General features: G+C 39.1%; 1 protein-coding gene across 3 annotated transcripts in view; it reads right to left on the bottom strand.

The window, feature by feature from the left end:
- The window catches only part of NIPBL (NIPBL cohesin loading factor), a 129,238-nt gene that overhangs the window by 106,406 nt on the left and 1,142 nt on the right, over positions 1-21,690 (bottom strand). The gene's annotated exons all lie outside the window — the stretch shown is intronic.

Raw genomic sequence — 21,690 nt, 5'->3', positions numbered from 1 at the left:
GCCTACAAGAATTTTGCTATTCATGTCTGTTCTAGATGGTTTTAGACAAATTAACATAAGTATAGTTCCAATGAGTTTATAAATATTTACATTTTGTTTAAAGTACACATAGGCTGTAATCCTATACAGCACTAATATTTGAGTAATCCTCATTCAATACAACAGGATTTACTTTTTAGTAGAATTTTACAGGATTGTGCTGTTATTTGGGAGTAAGATGTATTCCAAGTAATTTCCAGAATTGTTAAACCATTGAGAAAAATGCCGCCCAATTCTTCACTCCCCATCCAAAAAAACCCCTGACAGACACTGTATTAACTCTTAATGTAAACAGTAATAGAAAAAGCTAAGTGTTGTCCTGCAGCAGCCAAAGAAAATGATGCTTTTAGGGGAAAAGGCTCGGAAAATAAAAATCCTTTAAACATAATTAAGCAATAGCCATAAGTTTGAGTATTTACTAAAAATACTCTTCCCTGGTATACCACCACAACACACTGTAAGACTATGATTACAGTGGTACCTCGGGTTAAGAACTTAATTCGTTCTGGAGGTCCGTTCTTAACCTGAAACTGTTCTTAACCTGAGGTACCACTTTAGCTAATGGGGCCTCCTGTTGCTGCTCCTCCACCGCCGCTGCACGATTTCTGTTCTCATCCTGAAGCAAAGTTCTTAACCTGAGGTTCTACTTCCGGGTTAGCGTCCGTAACCCGAGGTACCACTGTACTTATGAACAGGCATCACTGAACTCAGTGGAACTTGCTTCATAATAAGTATACATGGATGAGGCTACAAATATAGTAATAACTGTAGAAAAACTTAGCTATCCTGAACCCTTATTATTTACACTTCCCTCCATCCCATTAAATATATCATTGGGGAGAAATACTAGAATCACTGAAAAGAAATAGCTATGTGTTTAATTTCAATCAGTGGCCAGTTCACACATCACATTTAACCATAGTTTAAAGCTAATGGCTTAAAGTGAACAGCATCCTCATGCATGCTACTTAAAAGTTTCTACAGTGCTCCTCCTTCACTTCTGAAGCACTGGAAAAAACTAGACTCAATCCAGCTTTTCACATCATCTGAACCCAGACTCATAGTTTGCTCCCCCCCCCCCCAAAAAACCCCCATAAGCAGTAACCAAGGGTTGTTTTGGTTACTGCTCAAACTATGAGCCTGGTTTTGAGCAATGCAACAACACAGATTCTGTATTGTTTTGCCTGCAAATCAGCAGAAGCAGGAATTGGGGGGAGGGGCATATTTCAAAGAAGCTTTTGAGCAGCATGCATAATCATGAAATCATAGCTTGTTTTTAAACTATGGTTTAACATGGTGTGTTATGGATCAGCATCTGAAAGATTAGATACTAAATTTTCATGCTGAGCTTCATGGGATTTTAGGAAAAATAAAGTTTGCATGAATTAAAGATATTCCCAACTCATTCACATGTTAATTTATACTATTCTTTAATTATGTATGAACATTTATAAACATTCATCAGCTTCTTTCTTTAACTTAATGAAAAAGGTGAAAGAATTTGAGGCAAGATAAGAGAGAGGCTGTGTTATAGAACACCTTGCCATCAGGTGACACAACCAATGTTCCACATGCTCACAGACTGCACCCCTGGGTCAAATACCCGAAGATGCTTTGCATTCTGCAACATTAGAAAGTACTTTTCCAGGATAAAGAGTTTGTTGATTGCTGGTAAACTCTGTCAAATGCAGGAGAAACGCTGTTTATCACCAAAATTACTACATTTGAATCTTTGATCTAAGAGTTTTTCCACAGCTCAGTATTATTTTCAGACACTGCTTTACAAAAAGATTAACTTCCTTCTGAAAAAAGAAGTATTTCACAATGTTCTTCTCTATTTAGCCCTTTATGGCTCTGGACAAAGATGGGGACAGCCTGCCTAGTGATGCGAGGTGAGAATATTCTTGAGAATGAGAATATTCTTGAGAATGAGAATATTCTAAAGAATACTCTCTGCTAGAAAATTCTCCAGTGAATATTCTCCACAAACTGTGAATTCTAATGTAAGATCCAGTTTTACAACCCACATTTAAAAAATCTAGTAAATAGTAAGTCAAGATGTGATATTTCCAGTGTAAGTAATGAGTAATTTTTTTTAATTATTCAGTTACATTACTGGGCATTGTGTCATTCACCACTGGCAGTTCTGAAATGTGAGGTACAGAAAACTTTTTTTTTTTTAGTTTTAAAAATGCTATTCATTTAATTTGATGAACATTTGAATTCGTATGTATTTCAACTATATGTAATAGTCTTTTCTCTATTTTAAAAAGGTAAAGGTAAAGGACCCCTGACAGTTAAATCCAGTCGCGAACGACTCTGGGGTTGCAGCGCTCATCTTGCTTTACTGGCCAAGGGAGCCGACGTTTGTCCACGGACAGTTTTTCCCGGTCACGTGGCCAGCGTGATTAAGCCGCTTCTGGCGAAACCAGAACAGCGCATGGAAACGCTGTTTACCTTCCCGCCGGAGCGGTACCTATTTATCTACTTGCACTTTGACATGCTTTCGCATTGCTAGGTTGGCAGAAGCTGGGACTGAGCAATGGGAGCTCACCCCGTCGCAGGGATTCAAACCGCTGATCTTCCAATCGGCAGGCCCTAGGCTCAGTGATTTAGACCACAGCGCCACCCGCGTCCCAATTTTCTATTTTGGTGTGACCTTATTCTTAGCAATTCTATACCCTTGGTCATACAATGTGACTTTTTTTTTACAGAAAGTAGTTTTAATGCTTTATACACTTCAAGTACCTAGACTTATACAATTATGTGTAACAGCATGTGAGGTGGCCTTGATTTAAACAGTTGGCTTTTTTATATTTTTATTTACTGCCAGTAACTGGTTTTTGCAGTGCCATTCAATGGTACAAGGTGCCATTCACCGGAGATTGACATACTGAAATATATTATCATATAATGATAATATATTTAATGTTAATGGCTTCTTTTTTATATGTCATTACTGGTTATTTGTGTTTTATTTTCTGGAAATAATAGCATTTATTTTAAACTTTATATTGATTTTATTAATGTTGGACTGAAAATACTGTACCATGTAGATATGCTTATTAAAGAATGTACTCAAGTAGCAGACCTAAGTTTTTTTTAATATTCCTTTTACTTTAAAAGCTACACTTCATACATACACAACATAATTAGAATTCAAAGTTGATGGTAAATATACAGTTAGTGAGTGGCAGGCTTACGGATTAACGTGAGTCATTCATGTTGAATTTTAAATTTCAAGTTTGGTGCCAAAAATCAAAGAATATGAATTTACTGCATTGCCCCATTGAATAAAAGTATCTGTACAGTGGTACCTCTGGTTGTGAATGGGATCTGTTCCGGAGCCCCGATCACAACATGAAAGGAACACAACCCACGTCTGTATGTGTTGCGATTCGCCGCTTCTGCGCATGTGTGTGATGTCATTTTGCATGTCTGCACATGTGCGAGCAGTGAAACCCGGAAGTAACCCTTTCCGGTACTTCCGGGTCGCCGCAGGATGCAACCTGAAAACTCGCAACCTGAAGCAAACGTAACAAGAGGTATGACTGTACAGTTTTTGGTTGCCATCTGAACAAGTTTACCCACGAATAAACATGTATGTTAACTAGTTATATCAATTTCAATGCATTAAAATTATATCATTTTCAATGCATTAAGATGAATATTCTCCTATTTTAAATGAAAATTCTCATTAATCGAGAATATTCTAGAGAATATTCTCCAAAAGATTATTCTTGAGAATTTAACATCACTAAGCCTGCCTCCTGGATTTTCCCAGGCCTTCAATTTCTACAGAGACCACAGCCAGATGTCTTCTCACTATTCCATACAGAATACACCACTGATATTAATGTCTAATATAGGAAAAGAAAATCTAAATGAGTAGTAACAATATTCTTCCGAAATTTACCAAGCAACTGGTGTCTTGCAAAACATTAACAACAGGGCTGCAGTGGGAAACTGGGTTCGGCTGGAGGCAGCTCAAGACTTCAAAGGAAGAATCAGGAGTGTACTTCAAATGCACTTGGCATCTGGCACGGAATTTAAATTCAGCATTGATTGCAAGTCCTACTTTCCATAGGGATCATCTCTATTCCAGTGCTCTGACCAGGAACTCCTAAATGGAGATCACATGCAAGGCATCAAGGCTCACTCAGCTGAGGGGGAGCAGTTTAATGGAGAGCCCACAAACACCTCTGGCTCACACAAACCGGAGGCAGTTGGTGGCTTCTTTAAACTGCTCCACTGAGGAGTGCATGGCTGCCCATGCCTTAGCAGAGCAGTTTAAAGAAGCTGAGGAAGGAACAAGCTGTAGCGGCCCTCTGATGCAACTTTGTCCTCCCTCTGCAGTATGAGGAGCAGAGTGTGATGGCGGCTTCATCTGGCAGTATGTCGTGCATGCAACCACTGCTGCTCCTGAGTCCCTCTGCTACCAGCAGCCCAATACTGAAAGCAACGCTGGTAGCAGAGGGACTCAGGTACGGCGTCAGTTTCACCCACGATATACCACCAGGTAAAGACACCATCGCACTCATACTGGTCCTGGGCGATTTATCGATACATTGCCCAGGTCTGATACATGTATCCATAAACAAACAAACAAACAAAAATCTATGGTCACAAACAATTATAATCCAACCTGGTTAGAATCATGGTTACTGAAATGATGAACCTTGCAATTAACCTGAAATGATGAACCTTTACATTTCCAGTTGTCACCACCTACTCCTTCTACAGTTACAGTGGTGCCTCGCAAGACGAAATTAATTCGTTCTGCGAGTTTTTTCGTCTTGCGAATTTTTCGTCTTGCGAAGCATGGTTTCCCATAGGGTATTAACGGTTTTAAGAAAAAGGAAACAAACTTGCAAGACGTTTTCATTTTTCGTCTTGCGAGGCATTCGTCTTGCGAGGTACCACTGTATATTAAATCAGAGGCAAGACATTATTAACTTTACCCTAAAAGCAAAAAGCTACTCAAAGTCAGTAAAATGCTACGTAAAGCAGCAGCAAGAGAAGGCTTAGACATTCTATGACTGCAGTTTTGTAATTTGCTTCCATGTGAACACACTAATTAGCCAAGATCCTTATTCAAGATCCCATGTCTACAGAGATGGAATGGTTATTCACAGGGACAGGGTTTTCTCTGCAGTGGCATACCAACCACAAAACTCCCTGCCCTTAAATATTTGCTAGGTGCTGTACTGCCTTCTAGATGCCAGGTTAGAACTGCCCTGCACTTCTCAGTCTTTAACCGTAAGTAATATTGATTTGTTCTATTAATTTTATTGCTGCTTATTTCTGCCACTTATCTACTTTAGACTATCTCTGATTTGTTATACAGCAATGTATTTACATCTTAAATCTTTAAACAACTGGTGGGCACCAGTTTGGGAAAGACTGGTCTAACTAACTTATCATATTTACTCAGAAGCCCCATGTTATTCAATGGAGTATGCACAGAATTGCAGCTTTGGTTACATATATTTCTCGCACTTAAGTTTCTTTCTGCACATATACCCAGTTTCAGAACTCTGCTGATATTACTTGCTGTGACAATGCACTTGGCATACTGTTTCACTGGCCCTATTTTTTATTTACAACCACAGCATAGCAAGAAAAATCATTCAACCCCTCAGTATACTTCACTTTGGGGGGGGGGAGTGGGAATGCATGCAGTGTTAACTTTTCCATCTCAACCTCCCCATTATTTGCTTCCTACCAATAATGTCTCAGGAGCTTTGCCCCATCATCAATTACTGTATTTTGCTAATCTGCTTTCAGCAAGACTCTCAAACTCGAAAACTGTATCTGTACATTTTGTACATAAAAGACTGAGTTTGAAGAGACAGAAACCAGGCATGCAGTTAAAGGCATGCAGGCATGCTAAAACACTGCTATACTCAGCATTCACAGGGAGAGAAGCCTGTCTATATTTTCAGATGTAGCCATCAACCTAAGACATCACTGGTAACTAGGTGAAACAGGATTGTAAATTTGCAGAAGACTGCAAGCACTTCTAAGAAAAATTAAGAGGGCTCAAACTTTCAGTATATTCAGCATTACTAATGCATTAGTACACCTACACACTTTCTGTACAATGACATTTATGTAAATAAACAGGGAGTTTTGCTATCTGTATTCCATTCATCTCACAGGAATCAAATTGGCAACATAGCTCATTAATAAGTCCTGCAATTTTACACTTTCAAGTAATTAAGATACAATATACAGAATTAGATGCTAAACACTGAAGGTGTTCCAAATCATGGTTAAGAAGCACAGTACATTTTTCACTTCTAACCCATCCTCACTCACTTCAGGAGTTACTATGACTTAACAAGGTAAAAAACAGGTTTTCACTGGCCTAGGCCTAGTTTAAGCATGGACTGTCCTTAATGACCCTCTAGTGTCACTTCTCTCATTACAGGCATGGCAACAGATTACATCTCTTTTAGTTCCATTTTCAAATGTTGATAATCTATAGTCATAATATTTGCAAATTAATTATGGCTATCATGAATATCCATTAATGCATAATACCAATGAGAGTCTGTGTGATCAGATGTAAAGTTTGACATGGAGATTCAAACCCACTGTGGGCTTACCGACTATTTAATTATTTGAAATATTTTTATCCTGCTCTTCAGCCAAAAAGACTCATAGCGGAGCATACAAATATCAGTGATAAGACTAGAAACCTGAAGGAAAGGACTGTCTAAAAACACTACAGAAACAAAAGGGGATTGAGTGGAATAAAATAATAAAAATAATCTCAGACATTATTCCTTAGAGAGTTCTTATAATATCCAACTGAAAAAGATATATTTCAAGAAGTACAGCTAAATGCTGCTGGTGTTTCAGCACAGAAGATGCAAAGGGCCTACAGTCCCATCTCTCTCCCACTCCAATAGACTGCAGGAGTAGCCAACATGGGACCCTCCAACTGTTGGACTACAACTCCCATCAAGCTTTGATAGCATGAAAAATGATAAGAGTTGATTGGAGTTGTAGCCAAGCAACATCTCAATAGCACTATGCTGGCTACCCCTGGCTTAATGTAATGGCTGCTGTGGACATATACTGCAAAGAAAAATGTGAGGAGGCAGCAGGGATGAGCACCCAAGCTCTATCCACTCATGCTTACCATCATCCTCCTGTTGCAGTGGGCAACTATATGAAGCTTCCTATATGAGCTTCCTATATTCATGAATGCGACCTGCGCATTTTGAAACCCTGAGCCTCACCCAAATGATGATCTGAATGCACCACTTCATCTTGTCTTAAAAATCACAAAAGGTGTTTTGGTTCAGTATAGACAGCCATTACATGGAAATTTCAGTGGAAGGATAGTTTTCCTTTCCTACTCACATTCCTTTCCCCACATTTGCTATATAGCTATTAAAAATATTCACGTTTGGCACTGACAACCAACCCTGAGCTCTTGCACTATATAGCACAAAAGAGGAAGGCCTCAAAGGGTTAGGAAATAAGAAAGATTTCCTCTCCTTTCTGTTTTGCTGAATCTCTCAGAGGCCTGAACAGGATGAACTCCTTTTCTAGGCTGGCTAGGGACTGAGAATATGCTGCAATATATTTGTGTGTGTGTGTGTTTACATATATATGTCCCAATATTTTGTTTCATAGGATGGATACAGACAACCAAGTCCCATAACCTCAATGTGTGAAAGCATGAGTCATAACCCTCCCTTGCCCAAGCCTACCACTTAGGTGCAAGTGGGTACTAATTCAAATTACCAATCCCCTTTTTGCCTGGCAAGGGTTCTCTCAATATTCCCGTGCCCCACATACCGTACCTATTTGCCTCCCAGCAGCAAGCTTCTATAACCTTAAACAATCTCCTAACTACTGGTATTCTACTGCCACCATACAGATACAAATATCTCTGGCTGACTTTGTCACAGCCTTAATAGCTTAGCCAAATTTGAGAAGTGGTTTGAATGAAGAAATCCTTAATAGCAAAAGCTGAATATATGGTTTGTTTTCCATAACAGTGTTTGGGTACTTTATATTTCATAACCTCACTGTTAAGACCATGTTCATGGAAAACAATCTTACTCGACTATGGGTTATCGCCAAAGAAGATGATTTCATAACACGTGCTTATAACTCTATCCCTACTGCAAATCCTAATCCTATCCTATTCTGCCTACTCTACCCACTACCCCTCCGCATTTACACCAGTCACCATTCTCTTTCTCCCTCCAAATCCAGCTGTCTTGAATATCCAAACAAGCACACAACACACCAAACAATCCATCCCTTTCTCATTCTCCTCCTTGCACCCACCTTATCTTATATAAATATCTCCCAGCATAGAATTGTACTGCCTATCTCATAATATACAAACCTGTACAAGTTGGTTACAATGACAAACACCACAGTATGTCCACTATTTAAAAGTGTTTTAAAGTGTAGTTAAGTTCAGCAAAACAGATAACCATGACAGAGGCTCTGTCTTACTAGTGTGGATGCTATAGCCTGACGCCTATAGTTACTGGCTATTCCCCCTCCAACCACCATGCATTACTGCTATGCTACATCCTGGTTCTTTGTTTAGGGAATTAAATGGTATATGACATTCTGTTTATGCAGACTGATAACAGAATTGTTTCAAAGAGGTCAATAAAACATTTTCCTATTTCTTTAAAGTTGTTGTCTCTGTTAGGAAAAAGTTCAAGCTTTTTTTAAGAAAAAAGTAAAGAAATGTACACTGCCTCCTACAAAGTAATCTGCTGCTTTGCTGTTAACCTACTGAAGCCATTGACTTGTTATATTAAATTTATCTATGCATGTTTTGTGGTTATTTTTCCAACTGAAAATTATATGATATGCACATGTGTACATGCAGAGTATTTATATAGCATGTGAAAATGATTAAAGCAAATGAACCCATATTTTTATTCATTAGATTGGAACATAAAACAAATGGAAAGTAATTGCATTGCACAGACACAGTTTCTTCAGTTTCCCTACCAGTGTTATGCTGCGTGCAGTGTTAGAAACACAGATTTATAAGATAGGCACCAAATGATTCCTTAAAGCAGGGTTACAGTCGCCAAAACAGAATGCCTAGTTTCCATTTATGGGCTAGATGGCTTGAAAGTAGTATTTTTCAATACAACTTTTTAATTCCTAGAATTCATTGTGCAGATAAAAAATAACAGATAGAATTCTACAGAATGTGTTACTAGTGTGTGAAACCAGCCAAAATGCAAGGGCCCCCAGGCTTGCACCTCCAGATGGTAGAGAAGACAGATGCCTGGTGCCCTGACATCTTCACTTGGTTGCAAGTGGCTAACAACCAGGTGCAAAATGCGCCTGGCGCCTGGTGAACTTCAAACACTGACTGAGTGTAAATATTAGAATAAATATTAACTGCAAGAACCTTAGATGCTCCAGAACAGCTCAATGGTACAGCTTCATAATTTCCTGTTATTAAAATCACAGTCTGACTGTGCACCACAAGTGACCACAATCCTTTGCATGTTTATGTATAAGTGCACAAAAAAGGAAAAAAGTACACTGCGCCTGCCACATACACAATTTACTCACGCAATTACAACCTTGGGAGCATGGTTGAAAGATAAACAAATAAATGGAAAAAATCCTTCCAGTAGCACCTTTAAGACCAACTAAGTTAGTTCTTGGTATGAGCTTTCGTGTGCAAGCACACTTCTTCAGATACACACTGTGTATCTGAAGAAGTGTGCTTGCACACGAAAGCTCATACCAAGAACTAACTTAGTTGGTCTTAAAGGTGCTACTGGAAGGATTTTTTTTATTTTGACTATGGCAGACCAACACGGCTACCTATCTGTAACTGCAAATAAATGGAGAGCAGGGAGAACCTACCACAGGAAGAACTTTTTGAGCCCTTCTGTCCTCAGGGACACTCTGCCCTCAGGAACACACTTATTATTATTTTAGTATTTATATGCTGCCCATCTGACTGAGTTGCCCCAGCCACTCTGGGCAGCTTCCAACGAAGTACAGTCATACATTGGAAGTCAAACAGAATCCATTCCGGAAGTCCGTTCGACTTCCAAAACATTCGAAAACCAAACCACAGCTTCTTATTAGCTGCAGAAAGCTCCTGCAGCCAATCAGAAGCCGCAGAAGCCCCGTCAGACGTTCGGCTTCCAAAAATAGTTCGCAAACTGGAACAGTCACTTCCAAGTTTGTGACGTTCGGGAAACAAAACATTCGGGAACTAAGCTGTTTGAAAACCAAGTTACGACTGTATTAAAACACACAAAAATACTCAAAACATTAAAAACCTCCCTGAGCAGGGCTGCCTCTAGCAGAGGTAGATCTTATTCCTTGTCCCACAAAAAAGGGGGCGGACCCTCCCTGCTCTCACCTGGGAGCTTCCCTTTCTTCTCCCAGCCTCCCACCCTGGGAGATCTTCCCTTCCCTGCCTCTCACACAGGATGCTACTGAAGGAAACCTTCTTGCCTCTGTTAGGTTTCCAGGACTCTGCTCATTATACATGCTGGTATGCTTTTGGCTGTGGTGGAATATTTCCTGATTTGTGATATACATTAGAGCTTAGCTTCTATTACTGTGATTTTTTAACACAGCCCAAGCATTTCAGAGAGACTGTCCCTCCACTTTTCCTTTGAACTTCCTTTTTTTAATCAATCCTGTCATTTTGGGGAAGTTTCCTCAAGTCGAAAATGCCTGTTTGATTTTCTTGACAACTTGTCCAACATGTATGTTGGCAAAATTCAACAAGTATGTTGAATTTAGTAGCACTATGGTTACTGTTACAATAGGTTCAACACTTACATCTTGCACCAGGTACTCCTAGGCATCACTTAAGACTTAAGTCCAGAATCACCACTGGTTGGTTCCCCCAACCAATGGCTCAAGCGCAGTCATTCAGGGCATCTAGAAATGTTATCTGTCATGAATGGAACATGCATGTACAAGTCTATGCAGGTCACCCATTACTACCACACTTTGATTTCGTTCTCCATCTCAAGTCTACCTACATTTTGGAAAGATAGACAATAGTATATTTCCAGTCCTAACTACTCCACCCAATCACTTCTCAGCAATTATGTGAAGTCCACTCCTTTTGGGATTTCTAGCTTGTTGTACTCTATATTAGGCCTACTATATTTATTATGCCAATGACTCCAGCTCACCCATCTTGGCTCACAAGCTTCTAGCATTTGGCCTACCTCTACACACTGTCTCTTTCCAAATATCTTAGGCACATGTGTTTTACCCTACAGCACTTTGGCTTCTCTGAATTGCTCTCATGTGCCCCTGCAGTCTCAGTGCATAGAACTACGTCTTCCTCTTTTGAATGATCAGACCAAATCATTCCCCAGAGGTAAGATTGAAAATGTTTATGATCTGGATGCTTCGCAGCTCCTGTCAGCTTCCCCTACACACTCACAAAACGTACTTCTGATGCTCCCACTCCCATCCCTACAAAAGCCTGGGGAAACCAGAGCCAGGACTAGGCCTGAAAAAGTAGGCTTGGTCCTATTTTTATGGTTTATGAGGCAATGTGCAATGTATGATTTGCCCCTTCTTCTTTGTGGAAGACTGTATATCCACTGTACACATATTATGCTTTCCCTGTTAAAAGTGATATCTTGTATATAACTAGAGGATTCTACCCTCCTTTGTATCTAATTACCTTAGAGGGAAAAAATGGGTGTGTACAATAAAATAGAGAAAGTCCATACTGCAGCTTCTGATTAAAAGTGAACCCTGAATCTGAAAATCATGAAGACTAAACTCTTAAATCTCTTAATATGTGTTCATGTAATTCCTTTAATATATTTCTACACAAAGCAAAAATCCTTCATATGCATGCCACCCTCTAACTTCAACATATACACAGGAGCATGTGCCCTTGATATCCTGTAATAAAGATCTGTTATGTGTGTTTTGCAAGCTAGGACTGGTGTAAGATTTACACCTGTCCTTGCAGAAGCATCTGTTTAATTGCAGAAGAATTCACCTCAACATTTACTGAATCATAGAATCATAGAGTTGGAAGAGACCATAGAGACCATAGAGATGAAAGGGCCATCGAGTCCAACCCCCTGCCAAGCAGGAAACACCATCAGAGCACTCCTGACATATGGTTGTCAAGCCTCTGCTTAAAGACCTCCAAAGAAGGAGACCCCACCACACTCCTTGGCAGCAAATTCCACTATCGAACAGCTCTTACTGTCAGGAAGTTCTTCCTAATGTTTAGGTGGAATCTTCTCTCTTGTAGTTTGGATCCATTGCTCCGTGTCCGCTTCTCTGGAGCAGCAGAAAACTGAAGGATGCGTCTACCAAGTTGCAGCCAGCAAGATTTTTAAAAGTAATGGATGTCAAGTAGATTTTCAATATACCATTTAGGGAAATGTAGAGTTAACACTTTCTCACCCAGTAATAGTGAATATCTACCTTCTCTGTAAGATATATGCCTTTTTATAAACTAAAGGCAGACATTTAACCCCATTCAGGGTTGTTATACAGAGCAACTAGGGACCATGTAAAGCTCAGAAAATAATTAGCCTGGAAACATTCACCTTATTGTAATCTAAGTAAACACAAATTCAACATTTTTTCATCTTCTTTCTCATATTAGAATGCAAAGAATTGCACCTTTGATTTAAGATATTTTTAGTAAGAAAATTGTTTCCAGACGTCACAGTTGTTCAGAAACTCAAACATGTGATAGTAACAAAAGCCTGTAGTACAACCCAGGACCTATAGGCAATGGACCTTGCTGGCCTTTGTTAATTCTCAGAAAGTTGTTCCCATAACTGAAATAAGAGTACCCATCAACTTCATGGGACTGCCAAGAACATTTCAAAACTCTGTAAAAATGTCAAAAATGTCAATATAAATAAGAGTTCTATTTCTCTCAAATTGTATGACCCCTAACAAGATTTGAGATTGAAAAAAACCATGCAGGAAACCATGCAGTAAGTATCTTGTTGCATCTACCATGTTCATTAATGCACATGCAATCTGATGTTCCATACAGCTAAAGTTTTAATCTAGCTATACCAGTTTCTGAAGAGAATTCCACAATTCTTATAGTGCACATTTCCTACTTTAATTACAGCTAAAGGCACAGAAGAGGCTGGTAACAAACAAAAGCTACTGTATCAAAAGAGGACAAAATAAACTAGAGCAAATAAGGTTATGAAGCAGTTCTTGGATACCTTAGAAAGAAGTGCAACAAAAAGACATACCAGTTTAACTATACTGTAGTATATACCACCACATAAGCCTGTCTACTTACTCACTTAACAGGTATTGCAGGAGGGTATTTATTTATACGTATGCTCACTTTCTGCAGAAAATTCTATTTATAAAGAGTTTCCTAGTAAATTAAAAATTCACTTCAAAAGGTTCACAGGGATCATAACAGATATTTTAGAGCAGGGGTAGCTAAACTTTTTGGCTCTAGGGTCATAATCACTCTCAGCCAATACAGTGGTACCTCAGGTTAAGTACTTAATTCGTTCTGGAGGTCCGTTCTTAACCTGAAACTGTTCTTAACCTGAAGCACCACTTTAACTAGTGGGGCCTCCTGCTGCTGCCGCGCCGCCAGAGCACGATTTCTGTTCTCATCCTGAAGCAAAGTTCTTAACCGATGTACTATTTCTGGGTTAGCGGGGTCTGTAACCTGAAGCATATGTAACCCGAGGTACCACTGTACACGTTTGCACCTGCGTGCTAGTCCTGCACAGTCTCCCCTCCTCAGATACATGCGGATCAGCTGGATGGGTTAATGCCCCTCCCTGCTTTTCAAGTGATCAGTCTGATGACCAGGAAGGGGATGATTTGCCCCCTCAGAATGCTGGGCTGTCTGGAGAGTTTTTGCAATCCATTGCTGCCTCTACTTTAATTTTTTTTATCTGCTGATAAAATCAGTGCAGTTGGAGGTGGGGGGGGAAGTGTGCTAAGGAGTTGACTCTTTAGCAACCCATTTTTAAACACCACATCATGATTCCTCTAATGTGTTCTTGTATTGACATTTATCCTTGTGAAAATATTTAGTTATAATGGGAGCTGCAAAGAAAAGTTAAGATGGTTAACAGCATATAATAACATAGATAAAGTGATATGTCTTGGCCATTGATTAAGTAAATTTAGAGCCACTTAGCTTCTTCTGTACCTATGCAAGCAGAAACATTTTTTCTGATTGAAAAATTTTAATAGTTTTTTAAGTACCTTGAGAGGCAATAGCTAACCTGCCTCCAACACAGGAGTTCAAAAACTTATGCATACCTGAAAAACTGCCTCACCACATTTTGCCTCTGTGCTAGATCTAGGTCACTATGGTGTTCTTTGCATGAAACATGCCAAGTCTGAAGCAATTCCATAGAGTTTACTTTGCAGTAAATAATTTTACTATTCATATCCCAGTGACTTCATAAGAATCCTGCTCAGACAAAAATCTGTCTAGTCCAGCATCCTATTTCCCATGGTGGCCAACCGCAATACTGCTGAGAAGCCCACATGCAAAACATGAAGGAAATAAACCTCTCTTGCAATTGTTTCAGAAGTCCAACAGGTTAGACTGTAATCTGTCCCCACAACTTTGACAGGTGGGATTATTTTTACATCAGATGATTGACAGGCAGGTTCTGCTAGAACTCTAGTGGAATGACAGCCCATCATCTTGGAATGATTCCTGCCAGCACATTCTTCTCATCTGTGTGCATGCACATATATGTATGGTAAGAAAGGACAGTATATTGTCCCTACAAAAAGTTATTAATTTTAATGTAAGTAGCCTTAACTACTGGGATAGCTTGGTATCATTTTATTAGTGCTTTGACATGCAGCCTTGCATAGGTGTTAGTAAGATAGAATAACAATTCCTTTACATTTTCCCCTCTCCTTGAAAAGCAGTCATGGTCTGGTTAGAGAGGAAAGGCTTGATCTGGAAGAGGTAGGCAGGAAAAAGACCTGTTGCCTGGCAGAGTCAGGACAAGGACTTATCTGGAACAGAACCAGAAAGCATCACTTGGCCATGCAAGCACTCTTGTTCTGTGCCTTTCTAGCTAGGGTATGCTGGTTAAAAAAATGGGGGGGGTTCAGACATAATACGAAACCAATGTTAAAACAAGCCATAGGTTAGGGTGCAACAACGGAATGTGTAGGCACACTTTTTAAATAACAATACAAAGTTGAAAATGAATGAACCTCAACTAAAATATGTTCACTTTTCACATGGGCTAGTCCTTCCCCCATCCACCTCACTAATATACTTAAGAGGGTCTCTTCTCCAGTCTTCAGAGAGAAGCTGGAAGTAGGGAAGCTGTTTTAAGTGCGGAAGCACTCTGCAGTTTTAATCTGAAATCTTAGGAGCAGTACTGTGCCCAGAGGTTAGAAACTGCTCACGCTAATGAAATTCCCTGTCGCAAAATGTGCCTAGAACAATGGGAGTTTCGAATACTGAGAACATCCTCTTTAGCGTATGTAACCTGAAGCATATGTACCCCTTCTTTGTGTGCCTCCTCCACAAAATGTTCTGAGGGTAGCCACACAAGAATAGGCCTTTTCTGCAGTGGCTCCCCGTTTGTGGAATGCTCTCTCCAGGGAGATTCAGCTGGTGTCTTCATTATATACCTTTAGCTACCAGGGAAAAAACATTCCTCTTCAACCAGGCCTTTGGCTGATTGACATCTGATACCCTTTCAAATGTGTTGTGGAAGGGAGGATTCTTGATTTGTTGTTGCTCTTATTTTTACTATGCATTTTGTGCTTTTAATATTGTAACTTTATGTTGTGAAGCACCCTGAAATCTATGGATGAGGGTTGGCATACAAAGTTAATAAATAAATAAAAATATATTAATGCACACAAGCAACTGAAAACAAAATATACTATTCACATACATAAGCAATTATGGGCACACAAAGTATTCCAGTTTTTCCATCCAATCAGCTAGAGCTTTACTTGAGAGGCACCCCTTACTATCAAGGACAGCTTTTTGAATGATCCAAGGACTGCAGTGGAAATTGGAGGGAGTGGTTCAAAAGGCCCACTGGATGTGTTTTTGTTTTAAAATGAAGTTATTCAGCATTGCACAAAAGCTGCATTGTAAGCATAAGAATAGATAACATTAATCTGCATGAAATGCTTTTGAGCTAGTTTAAAGTACTACAACACATTACTTATTATTTAAAGTTAATGTCTAGTCTTGGTAGTGTGCAAAAACTGATACTGAACTGGAACTAAACCAGAACATTAGAAAATATGGGTCAAACCAAAGAGTAGCGAAACCTATTTTTTCCCAAGGTTCAACTCCTGGGTGAAAGCTGATCATTTGAATCTCCCCCATTGTGGGGTGTTTTCAGACACTGTTCACATTTCAAACACTACTACATGGCAGCATTTTCAGAGGCTCCACACAGTGAATAGCTGAATGGTGTTTTTGACTGAAGCATGTGTCAGTAATGAGAAGCATGAACTAATCCAATACCTGCTGCTACTGCTTCTCCTTCACTCCACACGTTCAGTATAGTTGCATCAGACTGCAGAAGGAGTTGTATTTCAATTTGCCATTCATTGTAGATGGCCATGGGAAGGGCTTCAGCATTTCCCTCTTTTTAAGAATTGTACAGTATTAAGATTCTATTGTTCTGCTCAATCCCAATCTCCCTCCCCACCCACTAACATTGCCAAGTTGAAAACTCACTGAATATTGTTGTGCTTTTACCTTCTGGACATAGTCAACACAATACTGCTGCCTCTAAAAACTGCTGTGTGCCCAAGTTGTTATGCTAAAGAGGTAGGTTGTCACAAGTTAACCATGCCATCAGTCAAGCCCAGAAGGCATTTAAAAAGCCAGGTAAGGCCACTATTGTCAACATTTCTGCCATACTGGTATAGAAAAGGCAGACACATGCCGTGTTTCCTACAGACAAACAGTATGGTGCTTTCATGGATCTTAGCTTATGGGTGTGTATCTGAAGAAGTGTGCTTGCACACGAAAGCTCATACCAAGAACTAACTTAGTTGGTCTTTAAGGTGCTACTGGAAGGAATTTTTTTGTTTTGACTATGGCAGACCAACACGGCTACCTATCTGTAACTTAGCTTATGGGTGTTCTGGTTCAGAACCAGATGGAAGAGAGAGCAAAAAGGAAAACACAGCAGGGGGCGTGGACAAGTTGCTGCCATTTTAAGTTGAAAGTATGGCTCTTCCTACTTTTCACCTCCTCTAAAGAGCTGTAAACCCTTGAGAAAAGGGTAAAAAAAAAGGGCACACAGCCTCAAAGGAGAGTATTTAATTTAGGGCTGCATGCAGAGCCAGCAGTAGTGCTTGGCCAACTGCACATACAGTTCAGATGATCCTCAAGGGACAACTACTACCCACTCCAGGAGGCCAGGCTTGCAAACTGTTGGTCTACAACTCAAATTCCCAAACATCCCATGCCCCAAAAAGTATTTATACCATCTGCACAGTTTTCCACTAGCCTGCTGAAGCTGCATAAGGAGAAGTCCTGAGTGGCATACTACCCTCCTATGATAGAGCAGTGACTGCCTCCTCCACAGCCTAGCCCTAGCTCTTTTTTTCATTTCTTGGCTCCAATGCTAGATGACAGTGATATCAACAGTCATTCAAAAGTAAGGCTGAATAAGAATATATAGATATAAAAACCCAAAATTTAAAGCACTGTTATAGAATGGTTATGAAGAAGAGGAGTTTGGATTTGATATCCCGCTTTATCACTACCCAAATGAGTCTCAAAGCAGCTAACATTCTCCTTTCCCTTCCTCCCCCACAACAAACACTCTGTGAGGTGATTGGGGCTGAGACGTCAGAGAAGTGTGACTAGCCCAAGGTCACCCAGCAGCTGCACGTGGAGGAGCTGAGACGCGAACCCAGTTCCCCAGATTACGAGTCTACTGCTCTTAACCACTACACCACACTGGCTCTCATTAATTACTAAAGCTAATAATTAGAAGCTATTTAAAAATAAATAAACTATAACCTGCCTTGCAAGCTGTTTTTGACCAAAAGGCAACTCATTAATATTTTTTATAAATAAGTAAAATAAATTCTAGAAGGTGATCAGGCAGGGGAGCTCTGTAAACCAGAAGTTAGTTTCTTCATTTTGCTTTCAGGCAGTGACAGACAGGCTAGTAAAACTTTTGCTGAGTACTGCACTAGCAACTTGTGTCATTTCCAAGCCTGGTGAAATGCCTAATTTTTCAATAGCTACATCTGGGAAAACAAAATAGTAAGTCTGGAAAATCTAAAACCAAGAATGATATGAAGAAAACTACCACACTCAACTTATTTGAAAAATTATTATTATTCCCAAACTTCAGCAATATTTAGCAGTCAATGCAAATTTAAGCCCCAAGCTTTCAGCAGGGCTAAAAAGTTCCTAAGCTCATGCAAACTTGCAGCAGAATGGAATTATGCTAACTGGATGCTTTTGAAGGCAAAAGAGGGTGAGATTATTTTTGCTAATTCCCCTTGCAGTCATGTGTACCTTCAAAATATCTGTTCTGGAAGGTCAGGAGACTCCCTGGGAAAATGAAGTGATGGTGGCTGGTGGGGTGGGTGGGTGGGAAATGGGCAAAGATCACCTCCCCTCTTCCTCTAACAGAAGACTTTCAGATAACGGAAGAGCAATTCTGCATCCAACCCATGCAATTTCCCCAGCCCTGTCCACAGTCATATATACAAATGCCTTACAATGGAAAACTCCAATTCTGACTTGAAAACATGGAAGCAAGTCACACCAGTTCCAATGGAACCTATTTCTAAGCAGATCTGTTCAGAACCAATGCTTAAGAAGCATTTAGAAGAATCACTAACTTGCATACTTAAGTCCAGTCAAGACTTCTATACTGCAAAGTACAGTATAACACTAAATTACTAATCTCTAAAAATGCCAATGTAGGTTAATGAAATAATTTCATTCACAGTAAATTATTCACCCTACTCAGCATTAACTAGTTTCATCATATGTATAAAGTATACAAGATGTGAATGGGCACATCTTATTGCCCATTTAGGATTAGAAGTGCATTGTCCTGGGCACCAGATACAATAAAGGGGCATTGTCCTTGACCTAGATTGAGTGCATATATGGCACTGATTCCACACTTAATCCATGCAGTTAGAATGTATGTCATTTCAGCAAAGTAAATGGGGAGCAAAAGTGTGTGAGCATATGGTAGTGTCAGAATGTGTAGCTCCAATGTTAGAATAAAGGTTTAAACTAATTTGTTAACTTTTTTCTTAAATTAAAACTATTAAAAATAGAATATATGTAATACTCTGCTAAAATGCAGTTACCTGTGACACAATTTAAAGTTTTACATACCATTTAAATGCATCCCTATATGTGCAGTTTTCAAAAACACATTCACCATTCCCAAATGCTTAGAGAAATTGGGGGGGGGGGGGAGAGAGCAGTGTCTTTTTGATAAAATATAAGGCTTACACAAGTAAAATCCTATTCACAAACCAGTATATGAACCATCTCCTTTTCATTAATTTTAACAGAACTGAATCAGTTTCAGTTTAAGATTATAGATTTGCAAAATTAGATATGTTTAATACTTTGTTAAAACAAAGTACAGTAAGAGTTTTAGCACTTATTTTATGAACTTTTCATTAAAAAAACTATTCAAGAACTAAAAAAATGGAAAGTGTACATCATATATAAATTTTTAGGAAGCAAGAAACAAAGATTTGCTTATTAGCTAAGGCATCCTAATCACACATATTTAACCAAGAAATTCAATGAAGAAATAATTGTTCAGTATTTCTAGAGACTATTTTAAGTTTTCTGTCCACTGCTTGGTATTTTTTTAAAAAGCTGGAGACTTTGTAATCTCATATAAATAAAAATAAAAATATGGTCAAATAATAATACAAATCATAGCATACATGTAGAAAAAATCTGCTGAATTTTCCATATGCCATATATTACATGATCACCTTCAAAACACACAAAATCTTTGAATAAAGTGAAAGACAGCAGTAGGAGAATGTGTGGCTATAGGAAATTAGTTCATAATTAAATCTTGAACTAAAATAAATAACTTGCTGGAATTATACAGAATGTGATCAGAAACATCTCACAATTTAAGCAAAATCATATTGTGTGTAACTTAAGTGACAAAAGAATTATCAGATCTAGTGTCGCTTTCTGATGATGAAAAACAGTCAAGTACAACTATTTTCCATACAGTCCTTTCTTTCCTGTAAACTAGACCTATGCCTCTACATACACCACAGCTTAGGGAAAACAAAGATTCAGTTACACACACGGGCACAATTAGAAACGACATGTCTCGCTCAGCAATTCATAAAGTTCAGAAATAAAAGCTGCTTTTTCAAACTGAAAATGGTTCCTCTCCCGTGCATATAGGCCTGAGGCCCTGTTGCAAACAGTGTCTAACAGGCCCAGGCAGCACAAAGACAGGAATGGCAGATTAGTGGGAGGGAGGGAGGCCAGGTTTGGGGCTCAGCAGGATCTTCAAGCTTTTTAAAATTCAAACTGCTGCCTGACCAATACAAATCACGGACACATTGCTGACTACTACACAGATTCACAGCATTAAAAACACGCCTTCTGTGTGACAGCTATATTAACGTCACTATATTAACATGTATGAGGAGCCATAAATGCACAATAGTACTCTATGAACAACAACAAAAGTTACTTTACTTATGAGAAGCACTAAATAACAGCTAACTTCCAATACAAATACAACACTTACAACATCATGAAAGCTAGCACTATGAAATGTTGCTATGCTCTAACCATCATTGAAAAACATCATTTGGCAACTAGCAATATAAAAATAGCTATCACAACCAGATGAAATGCAGTTCTTCATAGCTATGCGGAACAATTCCATTCTATTAAAACAACATTTATAAATCTATAATTTCCAAAATATTCTAAATGTATCTTTTAAAATGCTACATATGCTACCATTTAATGTTAGGGGGCTTAACAAACTTTCAGATAAGTGACAGAGGCATCACCCAATTACACAAACAGCCTGGATGCAATCAATACCTATGGATTTGAAATTGATCTACTTTCGTTTTTAAAATATTAAAACTTCAGTCTAATTCTGCACAATTTTGACCCATTTCTCAGCTCAATCCTAAACATGTTTACTCAGAAGTATGCTGCATCGACTTCAGTAGCACTTCCTTCAACATGTATGTTTTAGGACCGCAGGCTTAACTACAATTGATGAGGAGATTCCAAATTTAAGGTTTTTGGCCTTTACAGTGGCAACCAACCACATAGATGTTTAGGCATCCGTCGTTGCAAAGTATCAACGTTTTAGTTCCCATGGAGCAACAACAGCTAACTATTTATCTTTTTATGGAAAGCGAGATGGAAAAAAGGGAAATAAAGGTGGCACACGCTGCAGCCGCTGTACGTTGAGAGTTGGGCAGGTGTTTGCGTTCTGTCAGTCATCGAGAAAGGGCTACCTTTATTTTATCAACGCAGTAGTAGTAGCAGTAGTAGTAGTAGTGCACGCATTCGAAAGGCCTTGCACAGAGCCAGCGACAATTAATCACCTCTCCAGCCAAACAAATTTACCGTGTACACTCCAACTATCTGAACCGTCGGGATTGAGCAAGGAAGATTCGAAG

Source organism: Podarcis pityusensis (assembly GCF_964106645.2).
Source record: "Podarcis pityusensis genome assembly, chromosome: 11".
Classification (NCBI taxonomy): domain Eukaryota; kingdom Metazoa; phylum Chordata; class Lepidosauria; order Squamata; family Lacertidae; genus Podarcis; species Podarcis pityusensis.
Note: the sequence above shows the minus strand (reverse complement) of the source record. Positions and strands in the feature narration are given on the sequence as shown.